Source organism: Chiloscyllium punctatum, chromosome 19, assembly GCF_047496795.1.
Source record: "Chiloscyllium punctatum isolate Juve2018m chromosome 19, sChiPun1.3, whole genome shotgun sequence".
NCBI classification, from domain to species: Eukaryota; Metazoa; Chordata; class Chondrichthyes; order Orectolobiformes; family Hemiscylliidae; genus Chiloscyllium; species Chiloscyllium punctatum.
Genome location: NC_092757.1, coordinates 23,542,056 through 23,557,536, shown reverse-complemented (window position 1 = coordinate 23,557,536; position 15,481 = coordinate 23,542,056).

Sequence of the window (15,481 nt, the reverse complement as noted above, 5' to 3'; positions counted from 1 at the left end):
CGACCACCCCGACCACCTCATACTCACGCCATCAACGTCACACTTAATCCCTCACACTCATTCCATCATCGTCACACTTAACCCCTCACACTCACTCCATCAATGTCACACTGACCCCCTCACACTCACTCCATCACTGTCACCCTCATCAACTCAAACTCACTCCATCTCTGTCATCCTGACCCCCTCACTCTCACTCCATCACTGTCACACTGATTCCCTCACACTCACTCCATCACCGTTCCCCTGACCGCCTCACACTCCCTGCATCACCGTCACCCTGACCCCCTTACACTCACTCCACCATTGTCACCCTGACCACCTCACACTCACACCATCACTGTCACGCTTAACCGCTCACAATCACTCACTCCATCGCCGTCACCCTGTCCCCCTCATACTCAGTCCATCCCCGTGACGCTTAACCCCTCACATTCACACCATCGCTGTCACCCTTTAGCCCTCACACTGACTCCATCACAGTCACCCTGACCCCAAAATACTCACTCCATCATCGTCACCATGACACCCTCACACTCATTCTATCACCGTCACCCTGAACCCCTCACACTCACGCTATCACAGTCACACTGACTCCCTCACACTCTCTCCATTACTGTCATCATTACCCTCTCACACTCACTCCATCACAGTCACCCTGACTCCCTCACACTCACTCCATCACTGTCAACCTGCCCCTCACACTCACTCCATCACCGTCACACTGACCCCCGCAAACTCACGCTATCACCATCACACTGGCCCCTCACACTCAATGCATTACCGTCACCCTGACTCCCTCACACTCACTCCATCACTGTCAACCTGCCCCTCACACTCACTCCATCACCGTCACCCTGACTCCCTCACACTCACTCCATCACCGTCACCTTGACCCCCTCACACTCACTCCATCACCGTCACACTGATTCCCTCACACTCAATCCATCACCGTCACACTGAACCCCTCACACTCACTCCATCAGTGTCACCCTGACGGCCTCACACTCACTCCATCACGACTACCGCGACCACCTCACACTCACGCCATCAACGTCACCCTTAACCCCTCACACTCATTCCATCATCGTACCTCACACTTACTCCATCAATGTCACCCTGACCCCCTCACACTCACTCCATCAACGTCACTCTGACCCCTCACACTCACTCCATCACCCACACCCTGAAATCCTCACACTCACTCCATCACTGTCACACTGACCCCCTCACACTCACTCCATCACCCACACGCTGAAACCCTCACACTCATTCCAACACCGTCACCCTGACCAAATGAAACTGACTCTATCACTGCCACCCTGACCCCTCACACTCACTCCATCACTGTCACCCTGACCCCCTCACAGTCACTCCATCACCGTCACACTGATCCACTCACACTCACTCCATTTTCGTCACACTGACCCCCTCACACTCACTCCATCACCCACACCCTGAAACCCTCACACTCATTCCATCACGGTCATCCTGACCAACTCAAACTGACTCTATCACCGTCATCCTGACCCCTTCACACTCACTCCATCACCATTCCCCTGACTGCCTCACAATTACTCTGTCACTGTCACCCTGACCCCCTCACACTCACTCCATCACTGTCACCCTGACCCCCTCACAGTCACTCCATCACCGTCACACTGATCCACTCACACTCACTCCATTTTCGTCACACTGACCCCCTCACACTCACTCCATCACCCACACCCTGAAACCCTCACACTCATTCCATCACGGTCATCCTGACCAACTCAAACTGACTCTATCACCGTCATCCTGACCCCTTCACACTCACTCCATCACCATTCCCCTGACTGCCTCACAATTACTCTGTCACTGTCACCCTGACCCCCTCACACTCACTCCATCATTGTTACCCTGACACCCTCACACTCACTTCATCACTGCCATCCTGACCACCTCTACTTATGCCACCTAGCAATTAATATTTCTACTTTGGTGGAAGAAATAGACTCCATCTGTCTATTCTATCGATGCCTCTCATAATTTTGTAAACCTGAAACAGGTTCTACTTATGTTTAATATCTTCCAAGCCAGACAACATCCTTGTAAATGTTTTTCAAACCCTCTCCAATACCTCGACATCCTTTTGCTGATCTGGTAATCTGTCTAGCACAGAATATTCTTAATGATGCTGAAATATAGTTCTGTCCAGCTGCAACATGACATGACAATGTTTCCCTGTTTTGCCACTTTCAGGGAACTATGGGCCTATATGCCCAGATCCCTTCAATGTTGAAGCTACGTAGAGTTCTTTCATTTATTGTATATTTCTCTCCTGCAGCAGACTTTCTCAAAGGTATCAACTCGCAATTGCCCATTTTAAAATACATCTGCTTTTTCTCCATCCAAATCTCCCGCCCATGTATATCCTGCTGCATCATCTGCCAATCATCCTGACATCCCGCAACTCCCCCAATCTATTCACTCATATCCAGGCAGATGAAGACCCCCCCCCCCCCCCCACCACTGACTGCTATGACCACGCAGTTCTCCGTCTATGTTACTGACTGACCACTGATCCTATTTCACATCACCTTCTGTATGATGCTGCGGTAAGGAACCATATCAAATGACTTGCAGTGGTCCAGATGGCCAACATCCAGCTCCATGCCCTCATCAATCACTTTTGCCACTTTCTCAAAATATTCAATCACGTTTGTGAGACACAATTGTCCCCACACAAAGCCATGTTGCCGATCGTGAATAAGTTCATATTTTTCCAAATGTGAGTCAGTCCTATCACTAAAAATCTCCAATAGTTTCCCCACCACTGATGACAGGCTCACCGAGCTGAAATTTCTGGAATTATCCGTGTTGCCCTTCTTCAACCAAGCAGCAACATTGGCTTTTTTTCGAGTTCTCTGGAACCTCTGCTGTCACTGAAGTGCAAACAAAGTGTGTGCACATGGTCTCAGCAATTTACTCCCTCGATCCCCTCAGTATTCCAGGATTAATCCCATTATATCATGGAGAATTGTTGACCTTAATATTTTTCAAAACACCCAACGCAGCCTCCATTTTTAATATCAAAATGACACAGGATATCAGCATATCCATCACTTGACTCACCCCCGACCATGTCCTTCTCCTTTGTGAATACCAATACAAAGTATTTGTTAAGGACTTCACCCCCTTCTTCCAGCTCCATGCATTAATTCCCTCCTTTGTCCTTGATCAGACGTACTCTTTCCTTTTTTACTCTGTGCCTCCTGATAAACTGCTTTGGCATTGTCCTTAATCCTGTTTTATAAAGATATTTCTTCGTGCGTTTTCGTCTTCCCAACTCTTTTTCTTTACGTTTTTCCTGTCCTTTATCATGTTTCTCGAGGCTTCTGAGTGTCTTCCGTTCCCAAACTCTTAGATGTGCTTCCTTTTTCTTTTTGACTGAACTGACGATTTCTCTTGTCATTAAACGTTCCCAAACCTTGCCATCCTTACCACCCTGTCTCCATGACCAGATCTCACATCACTGAATATAGTAACATCGAGAAGGGTCTGATGGGCTTCTCAGACAATTCTTCCAGATTCATCACAATAGCCCACATTGTTGTGGTCCTTTCAGCGTTAATTGAAACTCAGAACCATATACAAATCTTCGACAGTTTCTATTGCTTGCCTTTTATATTCCTTACTTTACTTTTCCTTCTCTGGTCTGAAAAGAAAGTTGCTAAAGATGACTTGATATTTCTTGACAGCATCATTTCGTAAACACTGTTTGCTTTCTGATTTCGTTTTGGATCTCACTCCTCCATATTCCACACTCCTCTCGGCATTCTGTAGTATTGTGTTCCCGTTGTGTGATGTAAGGTTTCCTGTTCTGCCTTTCAATTCCTAGATTTCAAGGGGGCTCTGGATTTAGCAGCCTGACCCTTTTCATTTTATGAGAACTCATTTACTTGGAACCACTTTAATCTCCTCTCAGACGACCTGCCATTGCTCTGATTCTGATTTATCTTTCAGTTACTTGTTTCTGTTTACTTGAAGAAATAAAGTTAGACAGTGTCTGCTTAGTCTAGCTTTGTCCTTTACAATACTTATGTTAAAATCAAATGAATTATGATCACTATCCCCTTAATATTGTCATTTTCTTTCCAGCTGGCAATGGTAATGAATGCGGATGGTGCTCATTGAGGAAATGTCACGGTACTCATACCTGCTGCTGAGTGTCGGTGGTGGAGGGAGAGAGTCGTTGTGGATGGGGACAATTTATTTCGGCTGCTCGGTCTTTAATTATGTCAAACTGTCTGAGTACTTCTGGAGTTGCACTCATCAAACACGTGGAGATTATTTGATTCTATTCCTGACTTGAACCTTGGAGATTTTGGCCAGGTTTTGGCAAGGCAGAAGCAAAGTTACTTGCTGCAGGATTCCTAACTTCTGATCTGATGTTCTCACTATCGCAGTGAAATGGTCTTGGATTAACCTGAGAACGTTAATGCCAATGGATTCAGCAATGGTACTGCCTTTGAATGTTGAATGGCGATGATGAGATGGTTTCCGATGGTCATTGTCTGACATTTATGTGGCACAGATGTTACTTGTCACTTGTTAGTCCCGAAGTCTGGCTGCTATCCGAGTCTCGCTGCGATTGGACTGATTTTTGTGATCTGAGGAGTTCGGAATTGTAAACTCATGAGTCAACCTCACGACTCTTGAATTCAATCCCTCTGCTAATGAACGATAATACACCATAGGCCTTCTTACAAACTCTATCCACCTGAGTGGCAACTTTCAAAGATCTATGTACATAGACCCCAAGATCCCTCTGTTCCTCCACCTGACTAAGAACCCTACCATTAACCCTGTATTCCGCATTCTTATTTGTTCTTCCAAAATGGACAACCTCACACTTGACAGGGTTGAACTCCATCTGCCACTCCTCAGCCCAGCTCTGCATCATATCTAAGTCCCTTTGCAAACGACAAATGCCCTCCTTACTGTCCACAACTCCACCTATCTTCGGATCATCTGCAAATTTACTGACCCACCCTTTGACTCCCTCATCCAAGTCATTAATAAAAATTACAAGCAGCAGAGGACCCAGAATTGATCCCTGCGGAACTCCACTTGTAACTGGGCTCCAGGCTGAATATTTACCATCTACCACCACTCTCTGACTTCGACCGGTTAGCCAGTTTTCTATTCAATTGGCCAAATTTCCCTCTATCCTATGCCTCCTGACTTTCCACATAAGCATACCATGTGGAACCTTATCAAATGCCTTACTAAAATCCATGTAAACTACACCCACTGCTCTACCCTCATCCACATGCTTGGTCACCTCCTCGAAGAATTCAATAAGACTTGTAAGACAAGATCTACCCTTCACAAATCCGTGCTGGATGTCCCTAATCAAGCAGTGTCTTTCCAGATACTCATAAATCCTATCCCTCAGTACCCATTCCATTACTTTGCCTATCACAGAAGTAAGACTAACTGGCCTGTAATTCCCAGGGTTATCCCTATTCACTTTTTTGAACAGGGGCACAACATTCGCTACTCTCCAGTCCCCTGGTTCCACCCCCGTTGACAGTGAAGACGAGAAGATCATTGCCAACGGTACTGCAATTTCCTCTCTTGCTTCCCACATAATCCTAGGATATATCCCGTCAGGTCCGGGGGACTTGTCTATCCTCAAGTTGTTCAAAATGTCCAACGCATCTTCCTTACTAACAAGTATCTCTTCTAGCTTACCAGTCCGTTTCACACTCTCCTCTTCAACAATACGGTCCCTCTCGTTCGTAAATACTGAAGAGAAGTACTTGTTCAAGACCTCTCCTATCTCTTCCGACTCAATACACAATCTCCCACTACTGTCCTTGATCGGACCTACCCTCGTTTAATTGCTACAATGCATCTCTTGCTACAATGGCATAACACATTGAAAGACGCCCCTTACCAATAGAAGAGAGAAATCCTCCAGTGACACAATTAAGGTCCATTGAGACTGACATCGATCGCAGTCTCTGAACAAACAGTTCCACTTAAACCCTTCACTACAGAACTTCCATCTCACATGAACAACTGGACTGGATTGGATGTCAACATCACTAACTATTGATTTAATCGCCAAACATGATTGCTCGAGCGAAGTTAGTGATGAGGAGAAATGATGGATGATTTCTTTTCACAGGAGATATGATTCAGAATGTTGTACATTTACAAAGCTGTAACCGTTTGCCTCCCTAAAAATCACACAGCCAAGTTGTTGTTACTGTGCTGCTCTCTCCTCCGCAGCAACAAATGCCAACCAAAAGATTGCCAAATGACAGAGTTGCCAAAGAATTACAGAAGGAGCTTGGATTTGTCCGGACGTTCCTGTCACTGCCCTCAGAAGGCCACGTTGTAATGTCAACACACAGTGCTGGTCAGGATACATTTTTTAAAAAAAAACAAGTATCTTATTGCTGTATTACTCGTTGTAAAACAATAATTGACTTTTCATGACTTCAGACTAAAGTCAAACTTGGCATGAACAAAGACCTTGTTCATTAAAAACCAGCGATTCATGTGTCAGGGACAGAGTGGACATACCATTAACTTGGAGACAGAAAGAAATGCGAACAGTGGCTTTGGAGATATTTCCCCAGTCACCCTCTTTCTTTCTGGCAGATAGAATGTAACGCAATGTGAACCAAACAGGATAAGTTTAAAAGGAGAGAAGAGTACGTTATGTATAAACTTTAAGCACTGGATATCCAGACCGATAAGGTTTAGGATATTCGGAATTAAAAACAAAGGCACAGAGAACAGAATGCGCAGGGCCATATGAGAATACAGAACAACAACAGTCAAGAAATAACTCATCCCGAGCTGGTGCAGAGATGATGGTCTCAGTAACTGCTAGCCTTGTTGTAATTTTCAAGTTGAATCCTAAATTGTAACAGTGAGATATTCGACCCATCAACCCAACACTGACCTCTGAAGAACACTGCACCCAGAACCACCTGCTACCCTATCCATGTATCTCCTATGGCTATCCTGCCACCTCCCCTATCCCTGTACCTCCCATAGCCAACTCAAGTAGTGACAGATGAGCAATTTAACATGGTCAATTCCCTTGAACTTTACATGTTTGGACTGTGGGAGGAATCTGGACCAGCTAAAGGAAGCACTTACAAACAAGGGAAGAATGTGAAAGCTTAAGATAGGCACTAGACTAAGGGCACAATTTTACCAAGGCCCGTAATTCCATAAGACAGCAGCACTAATCCTTGAGCCACCGTGCCATGCTCCCAACTGCGTTACTGTGTCAAGGAATACTGGGGAACATGGAAATCTGAAAGGAAAACAGAAACTGGTGGCGAAATTCATCAGATGAGTCAGGATCGAAGAGTGAAACAGAACTGGCATATTGTGTGTTGATGTCACTCTGTTCTGAAAAAATAATATTGGTCTCAAAATGTAAATTCTGTTTCTCTCTGCTCAGATGCTGACAGATGTGCGAAAGATTTCCTGCGCTTTCAACTGTCTTTTTTCTTTTGGACTGGATATCTATCTGACCTGAAAGGAGATGCAGAATCTGCCATTTCAGTTGGCTCTCAAGCATTTGGTTACCGTATTTGAATGTAAAATAAAAAAAAAACGCGTTTGACAAATTTCTCAATATCGATAACGTCATGGACTGACATAACCCGCCATGAAAATGTAGAAATCAGTGGCCATGATGTTGAATAATCAACCCTCTGAAAGTAATCGATGAAGTAAAAACCCCGATCATTACATCAATGTCATGTCGTTTCCTGATGTCACTGGGGTCGGACTCATCCAGCACTTTCTCAAACTTTATGAAACATGAAATATCTTGGCATATTTATAAAGGACATATTCATTCATGAGTTTTGAACGCACTAGCATGGGAACATTGTATTTGACAACCCGAATCATTCTGCAGAAGGTGACAGAGAGCCTCCTGAATGAATCTCTTCTCTCTAAGTGATGCACATATGCACACAGCTGTTTTTAAGGACATTTCAAAATGTTTTTAATAGATATTTTTATTAGAAATTTAAAATTTTTACAAGTTTACAAAAATAAACAAAACTCTCATATACAAACATTGATATACAATTAAATCAAATATGCAATAGCCAAAATTTAACAAAAGAAAAAAAACCGAAAAAGGAAAAAAAACCCAACAAAACTCTAATGTCTACTAATCTAACCTCCAACTAACCAGAGTGTATATTTAAATCTCTTACATGCCCTGAATGTGTTAACATCAGATATAATAAAATCCGTATTCGTGCGGGATTCCTCTCCTAAGGGGCCCTGGACCAGCCAGGTGTGTAATCTCAATTAAATAATAGCCCTTGTTAGGATAGCTGAAATATCTGTATTTATGTAATTCAAGAAGGGCTGCCATATTTTGTAAAATAATTCGGCCTTTTGGTGCATCATATTTGTAAGGAAGTCAAGGGGAATACATTCCATCATTAATCTGTGCCAATTTGAAAGGCCAGGGGGCCCTTCAGCGACCCAATTTACCAAAATATTTTTCCATGCACAGAAAGAGAGAATAGAAAATAGTCTCTTCCCGGACATGTCCAGGGAGGGAAATTTCGAAAAGCCCAAAAGGAGAGATACAGGGTCCACTTTCATTTCCATTCCTAAAATTTCTGTCAGGGTACTTGCTACTTTAGTCCAATATCTACGGATCTTATGATAGGTCCATAGGCAATGTACAAGAGTGCCCACCTCTATTTTGCATTTGGGACACATTGGAGATGCTCCTGCCTTAAATTTTGCCAATCGAACCGGTGCTATATGGGCGCTATGAGGTATCTTCAGCTGGATAGCCTGGGATCTGTTACAGATACGAATTCTACTAGCGTTTTCCCAAATATCATTCCACGTTTCTATAGAGATTTATAGTCCCAAATCCTAATCCCATGTTTTAAGCATATTGTCCATATCTCCCGATACTTCATCATGTAGTAAATGATAAATAGTACTGACGGAAGTTACGCCCACTGGTCGTAGGACACTACATTGTCTATCTGATTTTTAAAGACTATCTAATAACGTAGTCTTCTTCTGTATATCGTCTCGAATTTGGAAGTATCGAAAGAGGTCTCAATTAGGTAATCCGAATTTCTGATGCAGCGATTCAAACGACATCAGGACCCCATCCTTAACTAGGTCCCCTAGACATGAGATACCCCTGGATCTCTAGAGTTTAAAAGTGGCATCTGTCAATCCTGGTTGGAATCCACATGCTCCCACTATCGGTACATAGGGCGATGTTTTATGTGAATTACCCTCATTTTGCCGCATTATATTCAAAGCCTTAATTGTGTTTAGTAGAATAGGGTTTTTACAGTGATCTGCAATGATTTTCCTCTCGTCTGAAAATAACAGGTTTCATAAGTGGGTATTTTACTTGAGAGGCCTCGATGTCCAACCATATTGATTGTGGATCAGACAAGACCCAATCAGCTATGTAACTTAATAGGGAACTTAACTGATATTTCCTAAAATCTGGGAAGTCCAATCCTCCCCTTGTCTGTGGAAGCTGGAGTTTGTTCAGCTTAATGAGGGGCCGTCTATGATTCCAGATAAAGGAACCCAGGCAGCCATATAATTTACATAGAACCATCCTCGGCAGCACACTGGAAGCATTCTCATAGGATATAGGAAATAGGGCAGGACATTCATTTTAATTAGTGCTATTTTACCCCACCAGGAAATTGGAAGGTCTCCCCATCGCTGGAGGCCCTGCCTTATCCTTTCCAGTAAATGCACAAAATTAGCCTTATACAACTGACCAAATGCTGGAGTAATAAAAGTGCCTAAATATAAGAAGCCCTCCAGGGACCAACGAAAGGGAAAAAGGGATCCGTCCACTAAGTGGGGTGTCATAGCAAGGACACCCATTGGCATAGCCTCCGATTTTGAAAAGTTAATTTTATTGCCTGAGAAAGCGCTAAATATATTAATAACTTAGATTAGGCGAGGTACGGACATCAGAGGATTACTGAGGAATAGAAGAACATCATCTGCATACAGGGTAATCTTACGTTTACCTGTACGAATCCTTGGGGCCGTTATATTAGGATCAGCACGTATAGCCTCTGCTTGTGGTTCAATTTTTAGCGTAAATAACAATGGCAAGAGAGGGCATCCCTGACGGCATCAAGATGGTTTTAACAACTGATAGTGAATTATCAACAAATTAATCCCGAGACAGAATGCCATGTAACTTGGAAGATAACTTGCAGAGGTTGTTTTTATTCACTATTCCCATTACTAGTGCAAAACATTCTCTAATTCGGATATGTCATAATTTGGTCAGGGCCCTTGATGCCACCTTCCATCAAGTCCTGTTTCGATGGAAAGGGAGTTTACTCTTATGTCACCTCAAATTACACTGGAAGATCCATTGAAAGAATAAAGAGCAAAAGATGAGAAGACTGTTTCATTTAATAATGTCCTCAAAATTTTCAAAAGTAAATTGGGCACGGACCTTTAATTCTGTACGAAGATTTCTGTCCTATTGGTAATAAGACTCTTTCGTTAAGCTTTGTGAAAGGGGGGCGGAAAGAAGCTCCAGTTTGTATCAGTATTGACCAAAACCATTCAGCTCACGATGCAGCAGATATTTGGAAACATATTATTGTCTATAGCTGTTGGAAATTACTCGTTCCAAACTGATCATTCACTGATGTCCTGCAGTAGCACAGAAATCAGCATCTTTCAGCATCAAGTTGAGAGCAAAAAGCGAAAGTGATGGTCAAGGAAAGTGGCAGTAATAGTGGAAGTGGAGTGACATACAGTGCAGGAGGTGTTAAGGGAGATGGTCAGTTGAAGCGTCTGTAGCAGCAAACTGTGCAATGCAAGGGAAGAGGTGTTAAAGGAAAGAGTAGGAATGCGAAGAGGAAGTGTGGCTGAAAAAGCATCAGTGGCAAAGAAAAACCTGTATTTGGAAAAGTGAGATTGATGAACCTGGGGTCTGGTGTCCTTTGAAAATTAAGAAAAGAATTCTCCGACTTTTAAAATTAACACGAGATTCTTGTTCATATTTTGCATTAACTCTGAATTTCTGTTTGTCTATCAAGTGCACACAGCATTTTCTTTTCTCCCCAATGCATTTTTTCACCATGACGTCACTTTTTAAAACAATATTCAGAACGGTGGTTGTTTCTTCTATTAATTTGCTTCCAACTCCACCTAGGGTTGAGAACGAGAAAATTGATCTTCTACGGAATGTTTAACTGTAGAATTTAATGCAACCTTTTTCTCATCGCTCTACCTCTTTCAAGCAAACTTAACGTAAGAGTCTGTGTCTGTCCTGCAGATGAAAAAAGATCTTCGGAACTGACTATTGCAGTGAATAACATAAAGAATAAGCTGCAGGTGCGCATAAAACGGAAATGTTACAATGTAAAGTGCCAAAAGCTTGTCTAAAATTAATGATGCACAATACATTAGATTAGATTATGTCCAGTGTGGAAACAGGCTGTTCATCCCAACAAGTGCATAACGACCATCAGAAGAGCAACCCACTCAGACCCTTTCCCCAACATCCCTTTACATAACACTACGGGCAATTTAGCATGGCCAATTCACCTAACCTTTACAGTTTTGGGCTTTGGGGGGAAACCGGAGCACCTGGAGGAAACCCACGCAAACACGGGGAGAATGTGCAAACTCCACACAGACAGTAGCCTGAGATGGTAAATTGAACCCGGGTCTCTGGTGCTGTGAGGCAGCAGTGCTTACCACTGTGTCAACGCGGAGCAGATTATAAAGGCAGAATTCAGCTCCTTGTTCAAAATACTATTTGTGGTCCCCTCAGAAAAGACCTCAACGGCAACACGCTACAAATTCAGGAAGGGAGAAAAATTAAGGAGAATGGAATTCTGACTTCTTCCTCTGTAACAGCTTGTGTAGAACAGGAAGAAAATCAAGTTTTTAGTTTCTGATATTCATAAATGTTGATGGTTAGAATGTGCGCGATGGAGGGGGTGCTGTAGGATGATAAACAATGCCGTGGATGACTCAATGCTTAGCCGGGTCGGCCACAATGAGGAGGACCGTGTTCGGTTACAGGATGGTACAAACAGATGGTTCAGATGGCCAGATCAATGACCCAAAAAGAACTTAACGCTGGAATATGTGAATGTTGCACTTTGGAAGAATAAACAAGATAGAGAGTACTCAACCATGAAGATAAGCTACATTTGCTTTTTGAACAGAGAAGGTTGAAGAATGAACCTGACAGAGATTGTGAGGTGCGGATAGAGTGAACAGACAGTAGCTGTTCCACTTAGTAAATGAGTTGAAAACTTGGGGACACAGGATTAAAGTGGGGAAAAAATGACATTGTGAAAGTATTTGTGGAATTTGCTTTGAACAAAGAGGATGGTATGTGTCCAGAATGCATTGCCTGGGAGGGTTGTTGAAGAAGGCAACGTGACAAATCCTGTAAAGTACTGATATCATGAGAAAGATAAGGAGAGAGGATATGTTGGGTACGCTAAATTATAATAAGGTGGACAAATCCCCAGGACTGGGAGGATTGGATCAATCCCAGGTGGCTGATCGAGGTGAGAGAGGAAATAGCAGGGGCTGTGACAGAGATCTCTGTCGCCTCTTTAAACACAGGTGAAGTTCCAGAGGACTGGAGCATTATTAATGTTGTTCCACTGTACAAGAAGGGTTCTCAGGATATTTCAGGTAACTACAGACCTGCGTGCCTGATGTCAGTGGTGGGAAAGTTGGTGGAGAAGGTACCGAGGGATAAGATCCATTTCTATTTGGTAGATAATGGTCTTAACAGTGAAGGCAACATGGTTATCTACGGGGGCGTTCGTGCCTTACCAACTTATTAGAATTCGTTGAGGAAGTGACCAAGTTCATAGATGAAGGATGTGATGTCTAAGTCATATACTTGGACTTTGGTAAGGAGTTTGATAATTTTCCCCAGGGTAAACTAATGAGGAAAGTGAAGTCACATGGTGTGCACAGTCTTCAACCTCGGTGAATAAAGACCTGGTTGAGTAACAGGAGACAGAGACTAGTAGTGATGTCGATGAAAGGAGTTTCTCGAAATGGAGAAAGGTGACCAGTGGTGTTCCGCATGGATCAGTGCTGGGGTCACTGTTGTTTATAATATGAATACGTGATCTGGAAGAGTACATTGATTGTCTGATTGGTAAGTTTGCAGACGACACGAAGATTGGTGGAGTAGAAGAAAACACATGGGACTTTAAAAAGTACAGGAAAATATAGATAACATGGAGATTTGAGCGGAGAAGTGGCTGATGGAGCTCAAATCCGGGCAAATGTGAGGTGCTGCATTTTGGGAGGTCTAGTTCTAGAGCGAACTATACTGTAAATGGCAGAGCTTTGGGAAATGTCGATGAACAGAGAGATCTGGGAGTTCTGGTTCATTGTTACCCTGAAGGTGGCTGCACAAGCAGATCGAGTGATCAAGAAGTCATATGGTATGCTTGTCTTCTTCGGACGTGGTATTGAGTATAAGAGCTGGCACGTTATTTTAAAATTTTACAATACATTGGTTCAGCCGCATTTAAATACTGTGTACAATTCTAGTCACCACATTACCAAAAGAATGTGGACGACTTGGAGAGAGTGCAGAGAAGATTTACGAGGATGTTGCCTGGTGTAGCTATGAAGAAAGGTTGAGTGGGTTAGGTTATTTTCATTAGAAAAAAGGTATTGAGGGGGAATCTGATTGAGGTTTACAAAATCATGAAGAACAAAGACAGGATGGATAGAGACAAGATTTTTCCTTGGGTGAAGGATTCAATAACTAGAGGTCACGCTTTCATGCTGAAAGGTAGAACGTTTAAGGGGGTTTCAAGCGTAGGTTCTTCACACAGAGTGTGGTGGGCGTTTGGAACGGGTTGCCAGCAGAGATGGCAGAGGCAGGCACGGTAGATTCATTTAAGATGCGTCCGGACAAATGCATGAGTAAGTGGGGAGCAGAGAGATACAGATGCTTAGGAATTGACCAACAGGTTTGGACAGTACATTTGGATCGGCTAAGGCTTGGAGAACCGAAGGGCCTGTCCCTGGGCTGTAAATTTTCATTGTTCTTCTTTGTTCTTTGTTCTTTGAGATGTAGAGGTGTGACATTTTTGCCATCACAGAAATGTGGCTAAGAACGAGCAGGACTGGTTACTCAGTATTCTATTGTACAGGAACCATAGCCAGGACAGAAGTGGGGGTCAAACTGGAGGTGGTTTTATTTATTAATCATGGAGTGAGTTACTGATTTAAGGAGGGATGATATCTTGAAAGAATCTTCAAGCGAGTCTTTGTGGTTGGAGCTTAGGATTAAAACGATGACAGACAACTGCTGGGGATATATTATTACTCACCAGATGAATGAAAATACAGGAGCAGATATAAACGCAAATCATTGGGGTGTGTAAAACAGTAATATGATGGTTATACTGAGATAGTTAAATTCCCAACGTTTATTGGGGCCCTGATATTTTTTTTCAGAGTAGACAGATGGTTTGAAATTTATTGCAGAGAGTTTCTTACATTAAAACGTCGAAGCCGCAACAAGGGATGGGAGAATACTGGGACCTCATTGTGGGGAGTGAAGCCAGTCAGTTATTCTAGGCAGGATTGGAGACCATTATAGGACCAGTAACCATGTCCTGCACATTTTCAATTTGTCCAGGAAAAGTCAAAACAAAAGGCCTGAGAAATAAGATGTTTTTGGATTGCAGAGGCAGACTTTATTTTTTTTTAAATGACAGGAACTGGCGAAAGTGCAGTTATATCTGGCGAAAGTGCAGTTTAACATTGCAGCAGAACAGCGTGAGATGGGATCACATGATTTAAAAGGAAATGATGTCAGTGCCGGCCCAATATGTTACATCGAAGCTGAAAGTTTGGAAACAAGCACAGAGACCATAGAATGTCGACAAATTTTCAAAATGGAATAAAAGATATAAATGAAAGCTTAAAGCAGGTATGAGGTGATCAGATCAGTCGAGGTACAAGAAGAGTACAGAAAGTGTGGGGATGAACTTAAGAAAGTGAGTAGAAAAGCAAAAAGGTGATGTGATAAAATATTATCGGATAAAATTAGCAACAATCCAACGATATTGCATCGGCTTGTGAAGAGGAAGAAGATAACAGGTGAAAGGATTGGCTTATTAAGGACCAAGGAGGCAGCAAGTGCACGGAGCCAGAAAATATGTTAAACACGCAATTCATATCTGTCTTCACTTTGGAGATGCAGTGACTGAATTCAGGGAGAATGACAGTGCGATCCTCAAACAGACTGATGCAAAAGCTGAGGAAGAATTGGAAGTTTATGCGGGATAAAGAATGAGCAAACCCCCAGATCTGGATGACTGTATCGTCGGATGATGTGGGAGATGAGCGAGGAGATTACAGGTTCTTGAATTTCTTTCCCTTCGTTTTGCCTCTGGTCACTGAGGGTGTTTGA